The sequence below is a fragment of the Equus caballus genome, chromosome 3 (genome assembly GCF_041296265.1).
Source record: "Equus caballus isolate H_3958 breed thoroughbred chromosome 3, TB-T2T, whole genome shotgun sequence".
In the NCBI taxonomy this organism is placed as follows: Eukaryota; Metazoa; Chordata; class Mammalia; order Perissodactyla; family Equidae; genus Equus; species Equus caballus.
In genome coordinates this window covers 95,436,333-95,460,007 of record NC_091686.1, presented here as the reverse complement: position 1 = coordinate 95,460,007, position 23,675 = coordinate 95,436,333, and the positions used below count along the sequence as shown (strand labels likewise).

General features: G+C 40.6%; 1 protein-coding gene across 2 annotated transcripts in view; it reads left to right on the top strand.

Annotated features, from left to right (window-relative positions):
- NWD2 (NACHT and WD repeat domain containing 2) overlaps nt 1-23,675 on the top strand; it is a 161,243-nt gene that overhangs the window by 119,112 nt on the left and 18,456 nt on the right. The window lies entirely within an intron of this gene.

Genomic DNA, 23,675 nt, shown 5'->3' with positions numbered 1-23,675 from the left:
TGAGCATCTGTTTTCATCCTGAGATATTTCATTGTCAGTATCTTCCTTATGCATTGGTCAGTATTATTTTCACATGATTAAACAAGAAGTCTCAATGGGAAAGGGAAGGGGAGACCAAGGTTTACAGGGGAGGTAATAAAATTAGTTAATACCAGGGTGGCTCAGAGCAGAAGCTGGACATAAATAACAGAGTTATCTATTCCTACAGGCTGAAAAAGTTCAACCTGTTGCTTTGGATAGTGTCTAGCACAGCAAGTGACAGAGGGATCCCCAGAAATAGGTGTTTAAGTATTTATTGATAATACTCATAAATTAGGGGCAGACTCCCCCCATTGAATTAGAAGGGGGACTACATATAAGCCGTAGCACTAGTATTCTGTGTGTCCGGCAGTCGTCACTAATTCCTTTTTCGATTTCACTTACCTAAAAGATAGCCTAACTCTAGAGGAACAGGAAGTTATAAATTAGAATTTGCAGTGGAGACACACCATGCACATGGGAACCTTTTGTCTGTTCCTGACTCGCTCAGTTATGGGAACACTGTATAAATTGGCCATGTTTCTCTATTGGGAGCCTTTGCTTTAATTCTTGACCCAGCCTTCACCCTCCTCCTAGTCCTCTGTTGACAGAGATATAGTACCCAGACATGTGAAGGGCCACAAAGCATTCTAAAGTGTATGATAAATTAGGGCAGTGGTGACGCATACTGAACTCAGATGGGGCTGAGTCTTTTTAACTTTGTATAGCTAGTGTACTGTGAGGGCTGAACTCAATTGAGGACACAAAAGGAAAGAGAATTTATTTTCTTGCATCACTGCCTTCAGGCATGCTTTGCTGGATTCCTTCCCCACCCGGGATGCTCTCTCAACCAGATGCTGTCAAGACTCACTTTCAAGTATTAAAAAGTCCAGGTGAGTCTAAATCAAAGTGTCTGCCTCTCCTTGGTTCAGGTTCTTAGGTCTGGGATAGAGAAGGGGGGCCTGGTCAGTTCTTGCACCATTCCTCCGTGTTCTTCCTTCCTTCCACACCCAACCTTGTAGCTCTCAAGATGGCGCTTCTGGATCCTTCAGGTCAATCAAAGGAGGGAGATTGGAAGAAAAGGAGAAAAAACAAAGAGAAACTTGTCCAACTCTGTCTGCCGTCTTATCCTCCCTCGTGTCTGCTGCCCAAATGCTGGCTCCTCCATGGAGCTCATTGTGAGGAGGCCTTCAGTGGGACCTCCACCCTGACATGATTGTCTCCTTGGGACTTCCAGCCCGATCCCTACCCTGCAGTCCATCTCATTTTCTCTTACACGGTTCCCACCTTGGCATGTATCCCTCCTGGATCAAGTCCCATCAAGATGCTGGAGCCTGGCTGTTTGTCTTGATTCCAGTTAGTCCACAGGAAACTCACACATCCTGACCCTTTACCATGCCAGTCTCTGGAGGCACAGGCTGTCCAATACTTACTCTGCCTTCCTTCGTGGGCAGTTCTCATCAGATTGTTGCCTTCAAAGTTCTCTAGGAGGAATGCAGGAACCAGTGTCCATATCTGCAATCCTCCTAAGCTCCTGGGGCCACATATTGGGTTCTCTCAAGAAATCTCTAAGTGTGTTCCACCTCTAGTGTTCACTGGAGAAGATTCTATGGGCTCTTTTGGCTCAGCAGGTCTCAGTCAGGGAGTAAGATATGTTCTCCCCAATCTGCAAATAGAACTTCCCTCTCTTCATGGATATGGGGATGGGGGAGGGAGCATTCACTCTGGGGACAGGAACAAGCAAAGCAGACGCTACTCCACTTTCCTCCAATGAATCTCTTTCTACTCTCCAGTCTTCTGTTATATAGACTGGAGGTGGGTGATGATATTGAGGGTCACAGGCACAAGGTGATGACCTTTTAATCAGCCCAGGAGGTGTGTCTAGCAACTCCTGTTTATGGTCTTGCAATAGCCTATTGCCCTTGCTTTGCGTTGCAGTGAAAATTCTGAGATTTCAGGAAGAGCCTTTGTGATGGTTAATTTTATGAGTCAAACTAATTAGACTACCGTTTCCATATATTTGACCAAACACTAGTCTAGATGTCACTGTGAGGGTATTTTTAGATGAAATTAACATTTAAATCAGCAGACTTTGAGTAAAGCAGATTACCCTCCATAATGTGGGTGGGCTTCATCCAATCAGTTGAAGGCCTTAAGGGAAAATGACTGAGGTCCTCAAGGAAGGAGGATTTCTGCCTACAGACTGCCTTCAGACTCAAGCTGTAACATCAGCTCTTCCTTGGGTCTTCAGCCTACCAGTCTGCCCTGCAGATTTCACACTTGCCAGCCACCCCCACAATCATGTAAACCAATTCCTAAAACTAGAGACAGACACACACAAACACACACCCTATTGGTTCTTTCTCTGGAGAACTATGAGTAATACAGCCCTATTTAACATTTTACATCAGTTCTACGAAGACTCATAACTTATTTTGCTCACTCTGGACACTATAATCTCATTCCCAGTAGTCAATAGATTCTGTCTACTGTAAGTATCTGTTTACCAGTACCGGGATCAGTTCTTCAACTCAGAACTTTATGAAAAAATCAGAAAGATTACCCAAGGGTGACAATACATAACCTATGATGAAAAGAGAACAGTCTATAATTGTCTGCACATAGTTTTATACAGCCACATAGACTATCCATGTGATTGTGACATTAGTTTCCAAATTGTTTTCCCAAAAATACAGAATTAAATCTATCATACTCAACTCCAGATTTCCTCTTGTGTCACCCAGACTCTGTCTTCTCTTGGGTATCCATACTGCTCTTTCCAGAAAGTGGCCCATGCTGGAGTAAGGGTGATTTCAGAATCCTTATTTCTAATTCCCCAACATTCTCAGGTTCACTTCACATTTGCTTAAAGTTCACTGTAAGTATAGAGTATTTTCATTAGATGTAGTTCAAGGAAATTGCGTTTCTCCAGTGGCCTTTGCCAAATGCATGCGCTTAGCAACCAGTTTCCCTGGGAACGGTCTCTCCCTCTCTCTGAAGTGCTGCATCTTTCTGTTCCTCTCTGTCTACTGCCTCTGGCTTCTGCATTGGCCACACTATGGCCGTAGAAGGTTCTCATCATGAGCGCTCATTTGGTGGAAGTGGATCTTTCCAATTAATTCCAAATTAAAACCAGTGCTCCCGTTGCCCAGAATCATGAACCTGTGATTGAGATGGTACCATTTAACTCCACAGTTGAGTGAGTTGCATGATCTCATCACCACTGTTTCTAATTGAAATAGCTAACATTTAGTAAATACTTACTGTGGTCCAAGCTCTGTTCAGAGCACTTTATTCAAAGCATTAATTAGTCCTCCCATGAATCTTTGGAGGTTGATATTGTAATTAAGGCCATTTTAGAGATGAGAGACCTGAGGCCCACAGAGGTTAAATGACGTATCTAGGGTCACACAGCCAATGTGGCCAGGACAGTATTCAAATCCTAGCAGCCTCATTTCAAAGCTCATGTTCTTTACTACACCACTATGGCCCCCTAAAAGAATATCCTGCCTGAGGGTCAGCCTTATCTTTATAAACAGAGAGACTTTTATATATTTTATAAATATTTGTGACTAAATAGGATTATGTATTTTTTTAAATTCATTACGTGTAACCATATCTACACTGAAAAGCTTTTGACAGGAATTTATATCATAAGAAACAGTAAGTTTTTGTTTTTGCTTTTTTCTTTTCACATTAAAAGAGACAGAAAAAATTACTGGCTAAGAAATAAGGATCTAGGGAGAAACAACCATACCAGAAAGGCATTTCAAGGAAAGCTGCCAGACTTGGACAGAAAATTTAGCTCTGGGGTTCCTGGCTGCCATGACCAAAAGAAGAACATAGTAAATTTCACATTTTTATCATGTGGTTAAAAAGGAAATATGGCAGTTCTTGAAGAAAAGTATTTTATAATACTGAATTGTCAAAGGAACTTATCCTGTGTCTTTTGTTTTTTTAATGACAGCTTGTGTCTTCAATTGCAATTTTAAGACAAAGCAGAATATGTCCACATATGAAGGTCAATGAGAAGTTTATATCTTTGTAATTTTCCCACCCAACCCCCTCAAGAAAGATTCAGATAAAGAGTTTCTCTCACAGGCAGAGCCAGTCACATTTTCATTAAATGGGTGGCTCAGGCCTCGGGAGTCACAGTTTAAGCCTCTCTGACTGTCATCTGGTGCTAGGAACACAGTAGGAAGCGACCTGGATTCAGCCAATGAGAACTCCTTATGCCAGATTCTATTTTTTTTTTAATTCCAAACGGCTTGGTTAACATTGTTTTGAAAACAATTACATTTTTTGCTTCTTTCAAATGCACTTATTTTGTGAGCTACAAGTCTCAAAGTTAATACTTTTGAATTAAAATTATGAAGGATTTCCTTTTTAGATCACTCTTTTGAAGAATTCGCCATTTAACTTTGATGGCCAAATGTTTCCCTTATACCTAACTTTACAATAGGTCTCCTTGCCACTGAACACCACTTTCTCCAGTTCTGCCTGTTGTTGATATGAAGTGAATTTCTGATCCGGACCTCCAGGTTGGTAACATGGTTTGCCTCTTCATCCTCTTTCTACAGAATAAACTTAATTCCTTTAGCCTTGCAGTAAAGTCCACTCTCCATGCCTTCACTCGGGATTGGAACTTTACTGCTGCTTCTTCAGGTGTGGTCCCATACCAGCAGCAACGGTGTTACCTGGGAGCTGCTTGGAATACAGATTCTCTGGCCCCAGCCCAGACCTACAGAACCAGGAACTCTGGGGTTGGGTCCAGCAGTCTGTGTTTGAACAAGCCCTCCAGGTGATTCTGATGCTGCTCAAGTTGAGACCACTGCACTAGGTTTTCCTCTCTCAAGCTTTCAGGTTCTTCTGTCTCCTGTATTTTCTAAATCAGTGAGTAGCAGGTAACTGGAGCTAAGCTCTGCATCCCCAACCATCTCAAAACTTGAGAGCTTCAACACCCTTGGAAATCAACTGAATCTAAACATGGGTAAATTGCTTCTTCTAAAATCCCTTACCGTGTTTGCCATCCCATCCACTCTAATATTCCTGCTGTTGGTCTCCAAATGTGTTCCGATCTGTCCTATGTATCCTAAGTAATGAAGAAGCGCAGAGCTAACATTCCAGTGTCTCCTGGCAATCCTTGCAGTAGGAAAATAAAGAGAAACTAGCTTCCTGATTTGTGTTTGGGGGCATCAGGCTTGCTGTTCAGCACGGATTTTTCCATTTGCCTTTCACTGTTAACTAAGCTGCTGTGGGCAGGAACTGCCCAGCCTGAGTCAGGAAATCAGAGTGATGGCATGTGTTTCCCCCTCACATGAGACAGAGTTCCCAGTCACAATCAATTCACTTAGAAGGGCCATTTGTAAAATAAAAATAGTCCTGATTCTTGCCAAGGTTTAGAAAGCTGACTGAAAATTCTCTGACACTTCATTTCAACTTTGTGACTAATTGCCTTGTGTACTTGCTCTTGTTGAGTGACAGACAAATGGGCATTTTCTGGAAGCTATGATGGAGGGATTTGCTTTTAGTGTGACTGTGGATGCATTATAAACAAAATGCAAAGTGCATACATTTTAATCTCAATTTGCATTTTTCAAAATGAAGTTTGGAAAAGCATGATAGCCTTTCCCTAAAGAGCAATGGTTATACTTCTTTTGTATGGTTCCTACAGTTAAATTTTGCTTAAAAGTAGACTTACATAGGATTTATTTGGCAAGAAGGACTATTAAGGATTCAGTGACATGTGCTATCATTAATTGACATTGTATAGTCATTTTGTACAAGACATTGATATTTGCCAAGCAGAACAAGTGAGAATAACACTCCTTTTTACGATATATGTATAGATAAATATCAATAAACCACTCATTAAATTAGGGACTATGTCTCCTAGAAGAGCCCATGATGTGTATTTTGTGTAGCTCTTTTTCACTTGTCTAATCACAAAGCATGTCTGCTCTCTTTCCTCCTTGGCAAAAGATCTCATTTCTCTCTTTATTGAGAAACAGAGGACATCCAGCATGAACCCCCTGCCTGCCCCTACTCATCCACCTCAGAGTATCTCCTCACCTCCGTTTGGCCCAGTTTGCTAACTATCTCAGCAAGAAACGCTGCTCTCCAAAGATATCACCTCGACCTTAGCTGTCCCAGCATCTTCACTGCCGGTTATCTTCAATTCGTCCCTGTCTACTGGAATCTCTACGTGGTTTTCAAACTTACTGTCCCTCTCCTCTGTCATTCTCATTCCATTACTTTGGACACCACCCAGGTTCAGACCCTCATCTTCTGTCACTTGGACTCTTAACTAGTCCCTCCAACAGCAGCTTCTTTCTTCTCAGCATTTCACACCAGAATTACCTTGTTAAGAGACATATCTGATTATGTTTGCCCCCTACTCAAAAACTCAGTGATATCCAAAAAGAATGAAATAAAGAATTGTTAATATGAGTCTCAAGGCCCTCTGCTTTCCTTTCCAGAATGACCATCTATGACACACCTCTCTTTCCAGCTCATAAGGCTGCGTACCATTCTTTGAACATCATTGCCCACCTTCGGACCTCTTGCCATTTCCCCATCTGCAGTGTCTTCTCTCTGCTTGATGAAATTCTTGTTCTCAGTGTGCTTCCAGGTCCAATCAATGGCACCCACCTCTGCATACCCATTTTACACTTTTATTACAACACTGCCTTTCACTGTGGTTAGTTGTTTGTGACTGAGATCAGGGATGATGTCCTTTTCATTTTTTCACCTTTCCCAGTGACAAACATGGTGATTTACCAAAATTCTATGTTTAAGCACTGAGTTAAATTGTGTACTGTTAGTGAAATAGATAATCGCAGAGGTATTAGAGGGAAGAAAAGAATGTTAACTCATTTTTATCAGACATTTTCTTCTTCTGCAATACTACTTAAGTGCAATGTACTTCACTCATAACTAGAATGTGTGTCCATTGATCAGTTAAGTTCTCACTTGAAGAAAGCATTATGGAAGCCCTTGTGTAAAGTAGAAAGAGAAGGCTGGGCTTAGAAATTCTAAGTTCTAGTTCTGGCTCTTCTCCACTAACCCAGCTGCGTGGGTTCTGGTGTGTCATTTAATCTTTCGGGAAAACTCAGTTTCCTCATCTGTAAAATGAGGAGTCAGTCCTGCATTCTCCCTAAGGTTTCTAAGGAATCTGAGATTTTATTTTAGATGGCTAAAAGGTCTCAACCCAAGTAATTGACCCCCTGGGAGAGAGGATTAGGCTGTTCACTTCTTCCTAATCTTTCCATGGACTCACCGAGAACAAAGTCTACTGGAAGAAAAAAATAACTGGCAAGATTGCCAACCCACAATACACCACTCCTATGAGCTGCCTTCTCTTCATCCAACAGTATTTATTGAACTTTTATTATGTGCCAGGCACTATTCTAGGCATGGGAACATGGCAATGAACAAGACAGAGAAGAACCCTGCATTCTTGGAGCTTGTAGCAGAGGACAAAACAGATAATGAACAAGGAAATAAATGAAATTTAAAAAGGTCATTTTAGCTGGTGATAACGCACAAAAAGAAACAGTAGCCAAGGTGTTGTAATAGGTACATGAATGACTAATTTACATGAAAGGTTTAGCTGAGGAAGTGACGTCTGAGCTGAGACTACAGTGACTGAATCAGTCTTATATGCAAAATCAGGGGGCACCAGGCAAGCTACCCAACTCCAAGTCAGGATTTTAGTGGGCCTATTCCAAGGGGAAACAAACTTCTCCAGTGGAGATGACTTCTCTAAAGCCGAGGCAACTTCAGACCTAATTCAAAGTGCAAACCCTCTCTAGGGGAAAGGTAAACTGCATAGATCATCTTTCATATCCTACAGAAGTAACTCTCCACTTGTTTTTCCAATACCACTCCTCAACCTATGATTCCCATTTGTGCAGCACTCCTTTGGGCAGAGCCAGGTATTTTTATGGCCCAAGGCATAAGAGAGATAGGCTTCAGGTCATGGGCAATTTGTGGTACCCTGCCCCTTTTAGTCCCTGAATGAATATAAGAATGGAAATTAGTAAGAATGTCACTGTTTGTAGCCCTAATAATTTTTCATTCACAATCTTCAGTGATTCCTTTGCAGTAACAATTGACATCTCATAGCTGACCAAGTCATAGTAATCAGAGGCCTGGAGAATTAGGTCCACATTCCTCAGCCAGTCCCCACGTGAGCCACCCATCCCTTAAAAGCCATGACATACCATTGCATGCTGGCTCTTAACATGAGCTCTGTCCCAGTCATGCCACAGAGCATCATGGATAGGACCATGAACTTTGAAGTTCTGTAGACCTGAGCTAAGATCCTCGCTCTGCCATATACTTGCTATGTGACCAAGTTAATTAGACCTCCTCAACCTTAGGAATAGTAGTACCTAACTCATAACTTCATAGCAAGTGTTATTGATAAAAATAAAAGCTTTGTTGTTATTATTGCCAGGCTTCTAGTTGCCTCTTAAAAGCACCCTCCTCATTTATAACTGCAAACATTATAGAAGGAGGCCTCTAACTCCATCTAGAAGGTCTTTTCCCACCTTCACCCCCATCTCTCCATTTGCATCCTTTTTATCTAAGGGCTAGTTCAAGTTTTGCTTCCTTCATCGACAGCCAGCCTTCTCACAGCTTCCATCTTGTCTAAGGTCTGTGAGTCCTGACTGACAGACACTACCAGGCTCTTTCTCCCTTCATATCTGCTTGCCTGTCCCATGTCCTGTTTTCGTTCCCATCCAGCTCCCAGCCTCAGAAAGGGCAAGAATCCTGCCCTTCATTTATCGTATCTTCCTCTTCACGTAAGTGATGAATAAATGAATGAATTCTTATCCTCACTGTAAAGCCTTCCTTTGTGCCTCTAGTTCAATCAATGGCACCCACCTCTGTGAACCTGTTTTATACTTTTTCTTTTAGCAGCACCATGTTGCATTGCAATTATTTGTGTATGCCTGAGATCAAGGACACTCGTACACAGGCAACCAAATGGTAAGGATGTACAATCTGGTGGAGAGTGATTTTAGAACTAGCTAGGAGAAGAGATTTTTCTTTGAAGGGTTACACATTTTTGAAAATGTGGGTTGCAGTCTAATAGTGAATCAGGAAATCATTCTAACCCGGTGGGTTGCTTGTAGCAATTTTTAGTGGAACAAAATAGAATAGAACTGAAGAAAATAAAATAGAAAGCATCAGGGTGGATTGCATGTATAGTTAATAATTACTGGTGAAACAATACTGAACCCACTCCCAGAATTTCTGATTCTGCAGGTCTGTGGTAGAGACCAAGACTTTCTGTTTCTAACGTGTGTGTGTGTGTGTAAACAGCGTCCCAATGTAAAATAGGTTTCTTGCTCTAGGTTGCTGTCCAAAGGTTTGAGAAACATAGTTCTATCCCATAGGTTAAATCGTCAGGTCTAAGAGACACATTTTTATAATGTCACCCAAAGTGCTCTGAGAAACATTATCTTGGAACGTTTTAACATGCTTATCAGGAAGGTAAGAATATGTGATATTGTTGTCATCATAGAGTAAAGGTGGCTGAGGCGTTTAGAAACAGATCTAACTGACAGATCTTGGTTGAACAGCCTGCTTGGCTTAACACAGACACGCAGGTAGACGGTAATTGATTTAGAATCAGAACCCAGACTCAAAATTGTTAAATTGTAATTTCTTCGCTAATTAAATGAGTGTTTTCTAAGCAAATGCAAATCATGTAAATTGGGGGTCTGTGATTATCATAAGGGTTATCAAAAAATTCTCTAAAGATTTTTTAAAATTTGTAAACAAAGGGTTACATTAATTGATGCTGCTTTTACACTTGTGTCACTTAATGATGGGGATACATTGTAAGAAATGCATCATTAGGTGATTTTGTCATTGTGCGAACATTATATAGTATACTCATACAAACCTAGATGGGATAGCCTACTACACACTTAAGCTATATGGTACTAATCTTATGGGACCACTGTTGTATGTGTGGTCCATCGTTGACCAAAATATCATTATGTGGCAAATGGCTGTACTATAAATGTGCCATGGAGGTTGTCATGGTCCCAAATAAGCAGCAGCAACAACAAAAGGCTGAAAATGATTAATAAATGCAGAATGGGTGATATTAGAAATCATTATTTTGCAATCCCAAAGGAAATAATAGGTCCAGACAACAATCATCAGAGGTTGGTAAAACCATTTGGTAAAGCAGGCATCATGCAGAAGCCACCTGAGTGCTGGTCCTTCTTAACCTTAACCAACTTTGGGTCAAACAGATCTTATTTGCCTCATGATGGATGTAACAGGAAAGCACAGCATCATCTGTGAAGTATTCTTGCCTAAAAAAAAATGAACCTGAGTATAATCAAGGCTCTAAATCTAACTACCAGCTTATGGGAAATGTGGAGGCTAATTGAAGACGGTAAATGGCAACAAGAGTGGCAATCAAGCAAATCTATAATGTAGGATAGTCAGCAATAGTGGCACCCAATCAGGACCCGGGAGTGCTCATGAAAACACAAATTGCTGGGCCGCAGTCCCAGAGTTTCTCCTTCATTAGAACTGGATGGGGCCTGAGAAAAGAATTTGCATTTCTCACATGTTCCCAGAAGATGCTGAAACTGCTGGCCCAGGGCCCATACTTTGAAAACCATATTCCTCCCTCTCATGTGGAAAAGCTAGTGGCGCTGGATAAATGAGTTGTTACTTTATAATAGGCACAATCACCAAAATGACTAGAAGATGAATCCTAGAATGAGTCTAAATAAACTGCCCTTATCCCAGGATTCAGACAAGTTAGCACAGATGAGTAGAATGGTAGAGGGCCCCTTCAAAGGATAGTTACATGAAAAGCCTATGAGATTTCATATCTCCAGGAATGGTAAACCAAGACATATGAGTTTAGTCCCAAGGAAATGAGCCAGCATGGAAGGGAGGGATGGGTCTGAGTACAGGTGCATGTATCTACCACCCAGCCTGTGTCCTAAGATTGGGAAGTGGGAAGGGAAGGGACTCAGCAGATGGAGCTGTGGACAGTGAAGACCTTGAAACCTCCATAGCGTGGGAACCTGTACATCTGCAGTGACCAGAGAAGGCAACACTAGCATGTGGGCAGCTGTATGGGGTGGTAGGAGAGGAGGACAACCTGCTGTGTGAACACTTGGCTTTGACATTCATCACCCGTAACCTTGGCATAAATGTCTTCAGGATCAGTTCTAGCATCTTGGTCCTTGGTGGGTACTGATGGCAGCAGCTGCACCTTTCAGGCCCCAACAAACCAGCAGCTGCTTTTGGCTGGTGCTTCTCATGACACTGCCTTAGACAAGGAAGGCCCAACAAGGTGAAATGGCAGAGTAGCAACGCCGAGACCAGTAGTCCCCACAGCATACCTGAAATCTCCCAGAACTCTTCCAGAGGAGTTCAAGGGATTCTGAGCTCCACGGAGGGTAGATGCAAAGCCAGGTAAATCCTATTTTGTGGCAATGATTTTGACCCAGCTGCTAGAGCCTAGGAAATATGGATGAGATAAACATTTCCACATGTTATAAAGGCTTTCTAACATATAACTCAGTTATTTCCAACAGGAAAGAGAGATGATAATATTAAATGTATATTCCTTTTAATAAAAATCACTTAAAGGCGTTTTAAAATACTGAGTCAATTTAATACCATCTAAGGAGAGAAGAGGATACTACATAAGACATTAGAAGGGCTTATAAATGTGAAATTCCAACTATAGATGGGGCATATATTGAAGGGAACATTTCTAAATTGCAGTAGACTTTCATGAGCCCAGATCTTATTAATAGATACCCATTAATAATGCTGCTGTTGTCATTTAGACAGTTAACACTTAATGAGCCAGCTTTCCTTCTGTCCAGTTCTCAGGCCCATGGTGCACATGCCAGGCTTCCTTCTAGCCTGTCTGCTCTGTCCCCAAAAGAAACCTTTCTTAGAACTGTGGATCAGCAATATGCATGGGCAATTCAGCTTTTTTTGTAAGGCTTTCAAAGCAGCACTGAAAGACCTTGGCAGGATCTGTACACACACAGCCAGATTTGAAAGAACCCTTAGACACACTGCCCGGGGCCGACCCCTGCAAGGCAGCAGGATGAGAAGTGAGAGCCTGCTGTGGGCCAGGCATTGGGCGATGTATCCATGCCAGCAGAAGGACCCAGTCACCGGACAGTGGTTGCAAGGACCAGGCTCCACAGGCACTGCAATATGACTGGAATCCGTATTTTTAAGTATGGAGTTAGAAATCAGGTCTGAGCATGGTACTTTTTATATGTTAAATATAAATTTATAATAAGTAATAATTTTTAACAATAATATATAACAAATTTATAATAATATGTGCATCTTGGGAAGGAGGAAGATCAGCCTGGATTTACAGATCAAAGGGGAATTCAACTGTATCTGTTATATTTTATTTCTTTTATTTAAAAAATATCTATTGGAAATGAATGGAGTCTGTAAGACTAAAGGCAAAAGGAACTGCACTTAAGTACCATACACTTGTCAATAAAATTCTTTCCCACTGGGGTGGAGGCTAACAATTCTGATACTGCTATACATGTATGCTGGAACTGAACAATTAAGTAAAAGAATGTCAGAGGGTGGGATCCACGTTTCTCACAGTTGGAGTCAAGGTGTACAGATCAGCAGGAAGAGGAGGCTAGAAAGATCCATGTGGTAATGGGTTAAAGTTGGAGACATTAGTTTATGGAGTTTATGGAGAACTCATGTTTAACTTAATATAGGTTGAGATTAATATGAATCATTACATTGTACACCTGAAACTAATGTTATGTTAGTTATACCTCAACAAAAAAAATTTTTTTAAAGATTGATAATATAGAGCACAGAAGGTTACCTATGGAAATACTTATAAATATGAGTATATACACAGATTAGTATATGCACATATAATTCCTTGCTGTCAGCAGAGAAGCCTAAAAGAGATGACACTGCAGTAGCAACAAGCACATCTAGCACCCAGATCTTGGTTTCTAATCCCATTCTCCAATAAAAGGAACAAGGGCTCCTTGGGGAAATCGGTGATTCTAGGTTCTGGAGCGGGAAATGCACAAGATGAGCCTGGAGCATCTAATAGTGCCAGAAAGTAAGTAGTTTTTCAAAAAAAAAAGTTGCCACAACGATGGGGGTATGTCAAAGGGACCTAGGAGCCAAATGAAAGAGCTTCTAGTGACCAAAGCTGGAATAATTTGAGCAGAAAAAGAAAGTAGCATTGGATTATAACCCAAAATATGAAGTAATTATCTATGAGTCCCTACTGATATAAATGATTGAATAAATTAATAAATGAAGGAGAAGAGACAAATCTCCTGTGCAGAATAATTCCAAATTATGTAGATTATGTAAATTATGTAAATGCTCCACCCTAAAGGAAGGGAGCATAACTCTCACCTCCAAGTGTGGACTGCGTATAGTGACTTTCTTCTAATGAGTACAGTATGAAAATGGGGGATGGGTGAAGTGACTTTACAGTGAAGAAACCCAACAAACACTTCCTCAGCCAGATGATCAAGGTCAATAAACACTCATAAATTATGCTGATAGTAATACCCTTGATAGGATGAAAATGGCAATTTACTTCTCTGATCTTTTCCCAAAAACCTGTAACTCCAGTCTAATAATGAGAAAAATATTAGGCAAATTCCAACAGAGGGGCATCTCACAAAATACGTGACCACTACTCCTCAAAATGGTCAAGGTCGTCAAAAACAAAGAAAACCTGAGAAGAAGTCACAGCCAAGAGGAGCGTGAGGAGAAATGACAACTAAATGTAATGTGGGATCCTGGAACAGGAGAAGGCCATTAAGTAAAAACTAAGGAAATCTGAATAAACTATAGGCTATAGCTCATAAAAGTGTGCAAGTATTGGTTCAATAATGGTAACAAACTTACCATATTAATGTAAGATGTTCAAAACAGGGAACATTGGTGCAGGGAGTTGCTAAGTGGGAATTTTCAGCACTATCTGCTTGGTTTTTCTATAAGTCTAAAATTGTTCTAAAAAACAGTCTATTAATACCAGGGAAAAGGGGGGGTGGGGGGAGGGTACGGAGGGGGAAGTGGTGTACCCACAACATGACTAACAAAAATGTACAACTGAAATCTCACAAGGTTGTAATCTATCATAACATTAATAAAAAAAAAAAAAAAAAAAAAAAAAAACAAAGGCAATAAAAAAAAAAAAAAAAAAAAAAAAACAGTCTATTAATATTTTTTAAAAATCACTTGCAAATATGACCAAATGTTGAATTGTCAAGCTGGGCTATTGGGACGTAGTTGTTTATTGTAGGTTTTGGAAGTTTCTCTGTTTTTTAATTTCTCAGAATCAGAAAAATAGAAACTTGAGCAGAATTCTGTCCCACACATTTTGCGAATTAGTAATTATGGTGGGGAATTTTACTCTCAGTTTTCTTGTTTATATTAACACTGGTAAATTAAAATCTCTTCTAGAATCTGGCCAAGATATAGACTAGAAATTGTTGAACTGCTTTGTACACAAATCTTTATGCAAAGAGTAGGCTGCATTTCTAAAAGTGGAATTTTATACCTCCTGCCAAACTATATTCTCAGCAAAGTTATGCCCATTTTTATTGGTACTGTGTCCTAGAGTGACCATTTCCTTGTTGTCTAGACACCAATAAGTGTTATTATTTTCCTCTATAAGTTCAATAAGCAAAAAGATCTTATCACGTGTTTTCATTTGCAGTTCTATGATTAATAGAGTTGAACGTTATCATCTTTCATGCTTACTGGCATTTGTTTTTCTGCTTCTGGGAATTACCTGTTCATGACCTTCATCCATTGTTCCATTGCTTTACAAGAGCTCCTGAGAAATGTTTTGCATTTTATCATTCTCTTCTCACTGGACTTCTATGACACCATTCCACTCTTCCTCCTCCTGCCTCTGTACCCACGTAAAGGTTGGGGGTCCTCAGCCTTGCTCTTTCCACTCTGTGATCCTCCTTGAACTTTCTGATCCCTTCAGATATCTGACTGCTCTCCTAGAATGAAAGCTCAAAAGGAGCAGGGACCATGTCTGTCTTGTTAGCATCACCAATCATCCTGGCTTGCCTAGGCATGACAGGGTTCCTGGGGCTTTCAGGGCTCAAATCGGGACAGTCCTGAGCAAACCAAAATGATTGGCCACCCTGCAAATTAGATGATCAATATTTGTTGAATGAATGCATGATGACTTCCAGAACTACTTTTCCAGCCACATCACTCTTTTGACCTACAGATCCATATTTTTAATTGCTTCCTAGACAGCACCACTTGAATAAAAGCCTCTCACTTCCAATACATCCAAAACCGTCTCCACACTCCTCCCCCTGCACCACCAAAAAAAAAACTCCTGCTCTTTTGTATTCATTTTCTCTAGTGTTTTAGAATTGCAATAATCCTGACACATTTCTCACTTCTCAGTTTTGTAAGGCAATTGGTTGGGGTTAGGGTTGTAATTTGTACTTTGGAGCTGATGCAGATTAACTGCAAACTCCAGAACGGTTCCATTCCCTGTGGTTCTTTTACTCAATCCTTTCACCTTATGGTTGCTTCCTTTGTTTTGATGTTTCTCAAGAATAATAGTTGTGATCAGTATTTTCCAGGTAATGAAGCTTCCTTGCAGACAAAAGCACATTGCAATAAGTACAAAGTAGCAGAATTATTATTGATATAAGTAATTATTATTAATATGAGTTAAGTTCAGCAGTGGGTTTCAGTATGTAAATTTAATAACTGTAGTTAAACCATGAATATGTTTTAAGAAAAAAGGTAAAATTATAATTGGATTATGAGAAACCTGAGACTCTCAAAGAAACTAGTTATCCTGCTGTCTATTAAATGAAATTACTAAGTCGTTTAATCTATGACTTTACCCTCTCAATACATTTTAGGATGAATTGCCAAAAATACCAGCTCTTATGTTGACAAAATGTGCTTCATTTTGCTTCATTATGCTTGTATTAGTCAGCTTGAGCTGCCATAACAAAATACTACAGAATGGGTGGCTGAAACAACAGAAACTTGTTTTCTCGCCGTTCTGGAGTCCAGAAGTCCGAGGTCAGGGTGCCAGGATGGTGGGGTTCTGGCCAGGGCTCTCTTCCTGGCTTGAAGACAGCTGCCTTCTCACTGTGTCCTCCGACAACGAAGCAAGCTCTGGCGTCTCTCGCTTTTATTAAAGGGCACCAGTTCTGTTGGATCAAGGCTCCACCTTTATGACATCTCCTTAAAGGACCTGTCTACAATACGGTCATGTACTGGGTAGGGCTTCAACATAGGAATTTTGGGGGATGCTATTCATTTAGCCCATAGTAATGCTGGTCTTCTTTTTTAGAAGAGTTGAATTTAAATAACTCCATTCCTGCAAACATGGTTATTAACACACCAATAATAATACAAATTGCTTCATTTTTTAAAACTTCTATTTTACACGTGGGTCGTCCGCTGCCCCTAAAGTATTGCCTGTGTCCCTATAAAGGTTAACGCCGTACATCTGTTGCTGTTGTTCCAGCTGGCTAATGCAGTTAACTTGACATAATTCTTTTAAGCCTCTTTTTCTCCACCCCCAGAGAGTGAAGGGGTTTGTCCTCATCTGACCTTACATTTTTTTACCTACCTACCACCTGTAGGCAACTGTCTACCTGCTGTTTTCCTCCTATCTTCTACTTGTCTTTTTTCAATCAAGAGATATTTCATTCCCTTATCTGTCTGTCCAGCTGTATTTCTCAGTATTTGTTTCTATTACAGAGATGTATGTTTGAGTGTGCTTCACTATAAACCATGTGCAAGTAAAGTAGGATGTTTTATGTATTGCCAAGTGCTTCACATTTCACAGAGTGCTTTCACCTGTAGTAACTATTTGATTCCCACAACCAACCAGAGTAGATGTCTGGCCAGATAATGTACAGGAGAAAGTATTATCTCCATTTACATCTGTGAAAACTGAGATTCAAAGAGGTGAAGCGACTTGCTAAGGTCACTCCTAACAGCTTACCTTTTCCTAACTTCAGAATATTCTTTATCTGTAGATTATTTGTTATGCATGAATATATTTCTTTATATATCCTATTTCAGAAACTCGTGTTTGTGGTATGTGAAAGACAGACTCACTATGTACAAATCATGGGAGATAGATATTTTTTGCCCATAGACAGATGCTGGTAAATATCTAATCATTACATACTGTCAATTCCATCATGAGTATCTAGGTAACTGAATGCTTTGAAATGAAAAATACTAAACTTTATGTGCTAAATGTATCTGCTAACATCCATTCTTTGCAACCCTACATGCAAGAGTGTATCTCTGACGGTTGAGAGATGAATCGTTTTCTAAAGGTATTACCCTTGTTTCTGTTGGTGCCAAAGATATGACCCTTCTTAAAGATTTCCTCAAGACTGTCTTTAGTGTGGACGTTATTTAGTTCTAATAGATAGTGTTTTGGTAACTTGTCATTATTATGTTTGAATTGATTTCCCTGTCATCGCCTGTATTAGTCATTGTTCTCTAGAGAAACAGAACCAATAGGAGATTATATTTATGAAGGAGGTGAGAAAGATAGATAGATAGATATAAAGGAAACTGTATCTATAGAGATTCATTATAAGGAATTGGCTCATATGATTATGGGGCCCAGAAGTCCCACAGTCTGCCCTCTGCAAGCTGGAGACCCAGGAAAGCCAGTGGTGGAGTTCTAGCCTGAGTCTCAAGGCCTGAGATCCGGCAGCGCCGATGGTGTAAGTCCTAGTCCAGGTGCAGGAGAAACCCAATGGCCCAGCTCATCAGTCAGGCTGAGAGTGCATTTTCCCTTCCTCCACCTTTTTGTTCTGTTCAGGCCCTCACTGGACTGGATGATGCGCAGCCACATTGGAGAAGGCACTCTGCTTTACTCAGCCTGCCAATTTAAATGCTAATCTCATCCAGAAACACCCTCACAGACACACCCGGAAATAATGTTTAGCAAAATATTGGGCACTCTGTGGTCCAGTCATGTTAACATAGAATTAACCATCACATCCCTTTTCTCCATTTACTCTTGCTTCTTGTGACACATGAAACTTAAAGTTTGAATAATTGAGTTGCAGTTCCCTTCTAAATAAAGTGCCTTATATTATGTTTATATTAACAAATGTAAAAGTCAGTTGTGAAGGGGCCTCTTGACTTCAAAAAACATTGAGAAAATAACATTAAGTGTGTGAAGCAAGTGCAGCTGACTCTTTGGCATGGTTCAACTGGTCTCACTCCACAGCAGAGCTCTGACTGTGAAGGTTGGCTGTGAGCGCCAGGAATACATCACAACCGTCTTTATCCCACTACCCAGCAGTAACTCAGATAAAAAGAATGCCAACACCCAGGGCCGTAACTTTGAGCATGCTGCAGTGCTTGTGAACAGTGACCCCTGGAGGTGTGCAGTGCACAGACTGCACCACCGTTATACATGGTGGCCCTGCCAAGGGCACTGGCTAGAAGAGCCATCACAAGCAAATAAGCTATTTGAAAGCAAGTTCAAAAGGGAGCATAGCACAATAACTTGATGAAGTAGAAAGAACGAGGTTATTGAATTAAAAGCCCCATATTCAAGTGCTGGTACTACCGTGTCTTCCTAGAGAAGTGGTCTCAGACAGGCCGATTGAGGTCTGTGAGGCTTGATGTCCTCTTCTGCAACTCTCGCTATTTCACAGAGTCATGAATATTAAATGAGATCATGTATGAGGGAAAATTGTATGTATAAATGTGGAGTTTATTTTAATACATAAAACAGAAGCTTATAGAAAGGAAGGAATGGTCCCACCTGCCTTGCATTAGTGACTGAGTGGGGGGGAATAGGGCGTTTATAGAGTGTGTGCTTCAGCTTGTTATAGCACCAGTTGGAAAGGCAGGGGCTGGGGGGGAGCGTCTCTCCTTTCCCTTCCAGCTGCCCCTATGTGTGACGGCTTATAAGCAGTAGCCCAAAGAGCACTTGCCCACCTGCTTACAAACCATGTGGCATCCATAACCCCCAAAGGACTCTGCCTCACCTACCTTTCCTGACATCCCACAACTGGGTAAAGACAAAGACGTGCTGAGCTCACCAACACCTTCAAGAATACTTCAATCCCTCTCTTCTGTTTGCTACAATAAAAACTGAATTCCATCACACTCAAACCCCAAAGATTCTCAATGGCAAACCCAGGCAGAACTAACTGCTCATAAAGAGCAGGGGTGAGCGGGATCACTGTTTGCCCGACGGAAAAGAAAAATCATTTGAGGGGAAAGAAAATGTTGGCTCAAAGCCTTTGAAAGCAGTGGCTTAGATGTGTCTACATCAGCATATAAAGGAGGAAAGAATGAAATAAAAAGTAGAGGGTCCTTTTACATATAAGTTCCCAGGTATAAGGAACACAATAGTTTATAAAGTATTTCTTTTCAATTGAGGTGAAATTCACATAACATAAAATTAACCATTCTAAAGTCAACAATTTAATGGCATTTAGTACATTTACTGTGTTGTACTGCTGCCCGCTATCTAGTTCCAAAGTGTCTGGAAGTATTTCTTAGGCTAGAATTTTACATGCAGGAACTACAGTTAAAAATATTAGAACATCTGAAAAATAAAATAAAATAAAAAATATTAGAAAATTTTCTTAGAATTTTTGATCATTTGGACTTAACTTCCAGACTGTATTTGAGCACTGAATTAGATAGTTGCTTCTTGCCTAACTAATATAACGTATCGTCAGTGTTCAAGAATGGGCCAATTTAAATATGTTTTCACGTATGATTAGGTGGCTGGGAGAGGTGTTTATGGACTTCTACAGACAGGTGAAATCCCACGTTTATGTTCATAAGTACATTGACAAAGTGTTTAAACAATTCCATAAAAAGTTGAAAATTATTTCAGACATATGCATTTCTTCCATCCAGGGTCACACAGGCAGATTGATCAATGGTATAACGAATAAACATGGACCTCAATGCAAAATCGAATGTAGTCCCTCAACTTGCCACCAAATTTCTCCTACAAACTAGGAAAGTTGGTTGAACTAAGCAAAAAGTGAGCTGCTTAAGCCTTGAGGTCAGAAGGATGAGGGAAATATGTTTCTTCTTCAGTGGTGGGAGTGAATATTCCATTTCCAGTGAACACAGAAGAATGCCTTCTTGCTCATAGTTTCTGTAGCTGTCCCCAAGGTTATTCATGGATACTCCCCATGGCTAGAGAGCTAAGGAATAGTCTGATTAGGAACCAAGACTGGACTCCATCTTGCCACTTCCACTCTTACTGCTAGTCTGTTAGACTTAGTCCTGCATCTCTACCCCTGCTCTGAGCCATTAACCATAGGAGCTGGACTTTGCAACTGAGGTGGACTGAATCTTTCTCTGAATTGACTGTCTCCAGCCCTGATGGATATAGGCATGCATTGTGTGTTACCTTAGAACTGTAACCACACAGAACCCAAAAAAAGTCTTCCTGAAAAATATGGTAGCAAACTTCGCTTTTGCTATTTCTCTGTTTGCTGTTTCTTAAACAGCAAGAGAAGACTGAGGCAGGATCCTGTCTGAGACATCTGAAAAGTAACTGCTTCATGATTTATGAGCATTCCACCTAAAGGGAGAATCAATAGAGAGAAGGAGAAGACTTGGGGAGAACAATCCAATAAGTAACTTTAAGCCTGTAGCACATTACTTTTCTGAAGCTCTCTATTACCACTTTATATATAGTAGACGTTCGATATTTATTTGTTATTTGAATTGGATCGGGATATTTCTTCTTTAGTACTGTCTGCTCTTCGGGACATTTTGCCTTACTATATCGATCAAATAAGTACAGTATTTGGTGCCAGCTGTTCAACTCAAATAAATAATTATTTTTAAATAGCCTTCGATTTTTGTAATGATGTGCTGTGTTCCCCATCCTGCCCCTCCTGTGCTTGCTGACCATTACTCATAAAACACATATGCATTGCCCACAGCAGTGGTTCTCAAATTTTAGGTTCATTTATAACCCAATTTGAAAATACAGATTCCTGGGCTCCCCAACCACAGTGTTCTTTAGGTCTGACAAGGGATCTAGTCTCCTGTGTTTTAACAAGCACCCTGGGTGATCTAAGTACAGGTAATCCATGGAACACATTTGAGAAACTGATCCATAGATTTTTCCCTGCCCTAGACTCTGGGACCAGCCTTATGGAAAACAGAAAGAAGATAAAGAACCAACAGTTAGTTAATTGCTAGGGCCGTGATGATGGTCCTGCCCTGGGATACGACCTTATTTCACTAGTCACTATTTTGTTCTCTTTCCTGCTTTACGTCTCAAATCCAGCCATCTTGCCCTGGATCTTGGTAGCTAGGTCCATGATATTCCTGGGCTTCATTGGCTGCTAGATGGAGAATTGTCAATTACTAAATCCCCCCCTTTTTTTTAAGGAAGATTAGTCCTGAGCTAATATCTGCCACCAATCTTCCTCTTTTTTGCTGAGGAAGACTGGCCCTGAACTAACATCTGTGCCAATCTTCTCTACTTTATTTGTGGGACACCTGCCACAGCATGGCTTGACAACTGCTGAATAGGTCCGTACCCGGGATCCAAACTGGCGAACCCCAGGCCGCCAAAGCAGAATGTGCGAACTTAACCACTGCTTGACCGGGCCATCCCCTAAGTCCCATATTTAAAGTTTTGCCTGTCCACCAGATCTTCCACCCAGGGCCAGACTCCACTGTATGCCATTTTGGATTTCTCCAGTGGCTACTGCTTAGAAGTCCTCTTATCCCCTACCTTGCTTATGTGGGTTTCCTGGATGGCTCATCCCAGCACTAAATCCTCACTCCTCATGACAGACACCCCTGAGGATGCTGACTATTCTTATCCAGAATTAGCCCAAAGAAATAGGATATCACCAGGCTGGCTACCCTAAAAAATATCATCTCCCTCTTTATCTGTATTAGAATGAGAGTTCCATGACTGCTCACTCACCCAAGTTTAACATAAGAGATTTTAGAAGAGGAACAATTAAAAGTGAGAAACAACTTGAAATAATGTTATTTTTGTTGCATACAGCCTATTGTCAAGAATGGCCCCAAAATGCAGATTAAAATAAAAGTGTTCTTAATTGGCCTTCAGGCTGATACATTGCATTGGAGTTAGAACACTCTCTTCTCAAAAGAACCCTCTATAAACTCTCACTTACCAAGCTGAAATAATGGAGCCCAATAATGCAGAGTCCCTCCATACAAGCCCCTTCCAAAGGGACTTACGCAGCCCAAGAGAACAAACAGATTGTCTCTTGCTCCCTGCCTGGTCTTCGAGGCTAGTACTGAGGAGACCTGAGCATGAAACAGAGAGTTCAGTTAGCTACAGTCACCTTCAGTAAGCCAGTTAGATGAGATGGATTATGTCCCAAGGAGATAGAGAGGGCATGGCCCAACCAGGGATGGGTTTAGACAGTACTTGCTGGAAGACTACAGCCTGAAAGGAAGGTTGCTGACAGCACTGGTGCCTTCCCATGTTCTTACTCCACCTGTAGAGAGCTGAAATATTGTCTTTGAAGACAAGAAGAGTCTTTAGATAGGAATAGAACAAACTCTAAGGATTTCTTTCTCTCTCTTGCTTTGTTCATTTATTCAACAAACATGCTTCTTAGTACTTTCTATGTGCTAGAAATAAACTGCTCTGGCCTCTGCCCTCATGGGCTTACCATCTTGTAATAGAATTTAGGTCATGAATTTTTTTTTTGGACACAGATCTACCCAGGACTTTAATTTTCTCACTTGCCTGTATGAGATGAAAAGAACACTGTAGATATTGCAGTGATGGGCAGGAGAAATAGTAAGAAGGGCCCCAAGGAAGCCACACCACAATTCATATTCCAATGACATTCCTTAGATAAACAAAGCTTGAAATTTATGGTAAAGGTGCTAGTAAATAGAAGAAAAGGATGAAGATGCCCACAAATTAAACAGAAAGGTTCCCATGGATATTATAAAGCAGACAAACTTGGTTTGGAGAGTATAGATTTGTGTTAGAATTCCTCTTATGTGCCTTCCTTGTTTCTACCAGATAAGACACTGAAGACTAATTGAAATATCCAGTGCTGTATAAGCTAATATTTTCATTAGCTTAAACCAGTAGTTCAGGCACCTGAAGGGCTTGCTAAAAGACACATTGCTCAGCCCTATCCCCAAAGTTTCTGATTCAGTAGATGTGGGATGGGGCCTGAGAATTTGCATGCCTAAAAGTTCCCAGGGTTTGCTGATGCTGCTGGTTCGAGGACCACACTTGGAGAACCACGGGATTAAGCAAGCATTTGGAGAAACCGTGAAAAATGTTGCTCCACAAAGGAGTATAGACAGCATCACTAGGTTTAAAATTTTTAAATACCTATTGTTTTTCTCACTACAAAATAATATATATTGCAAAAAAAAGTTTTTTAATAAACAGGCAATAAATTCATAAAACAACCTAAGTAAATTTAAAACCAGACACTCAAAGATAGCCACTGACAACCTTGCTGTGTATTCTTATAAAATCTTTTATGTTTATATGATGTATGTGTATATACATGCACGATACTCTGTCACACACACATGCACACACACACACACATGAAATAGAAGCATCTTATTCATACTGTTTTGTAACTTAC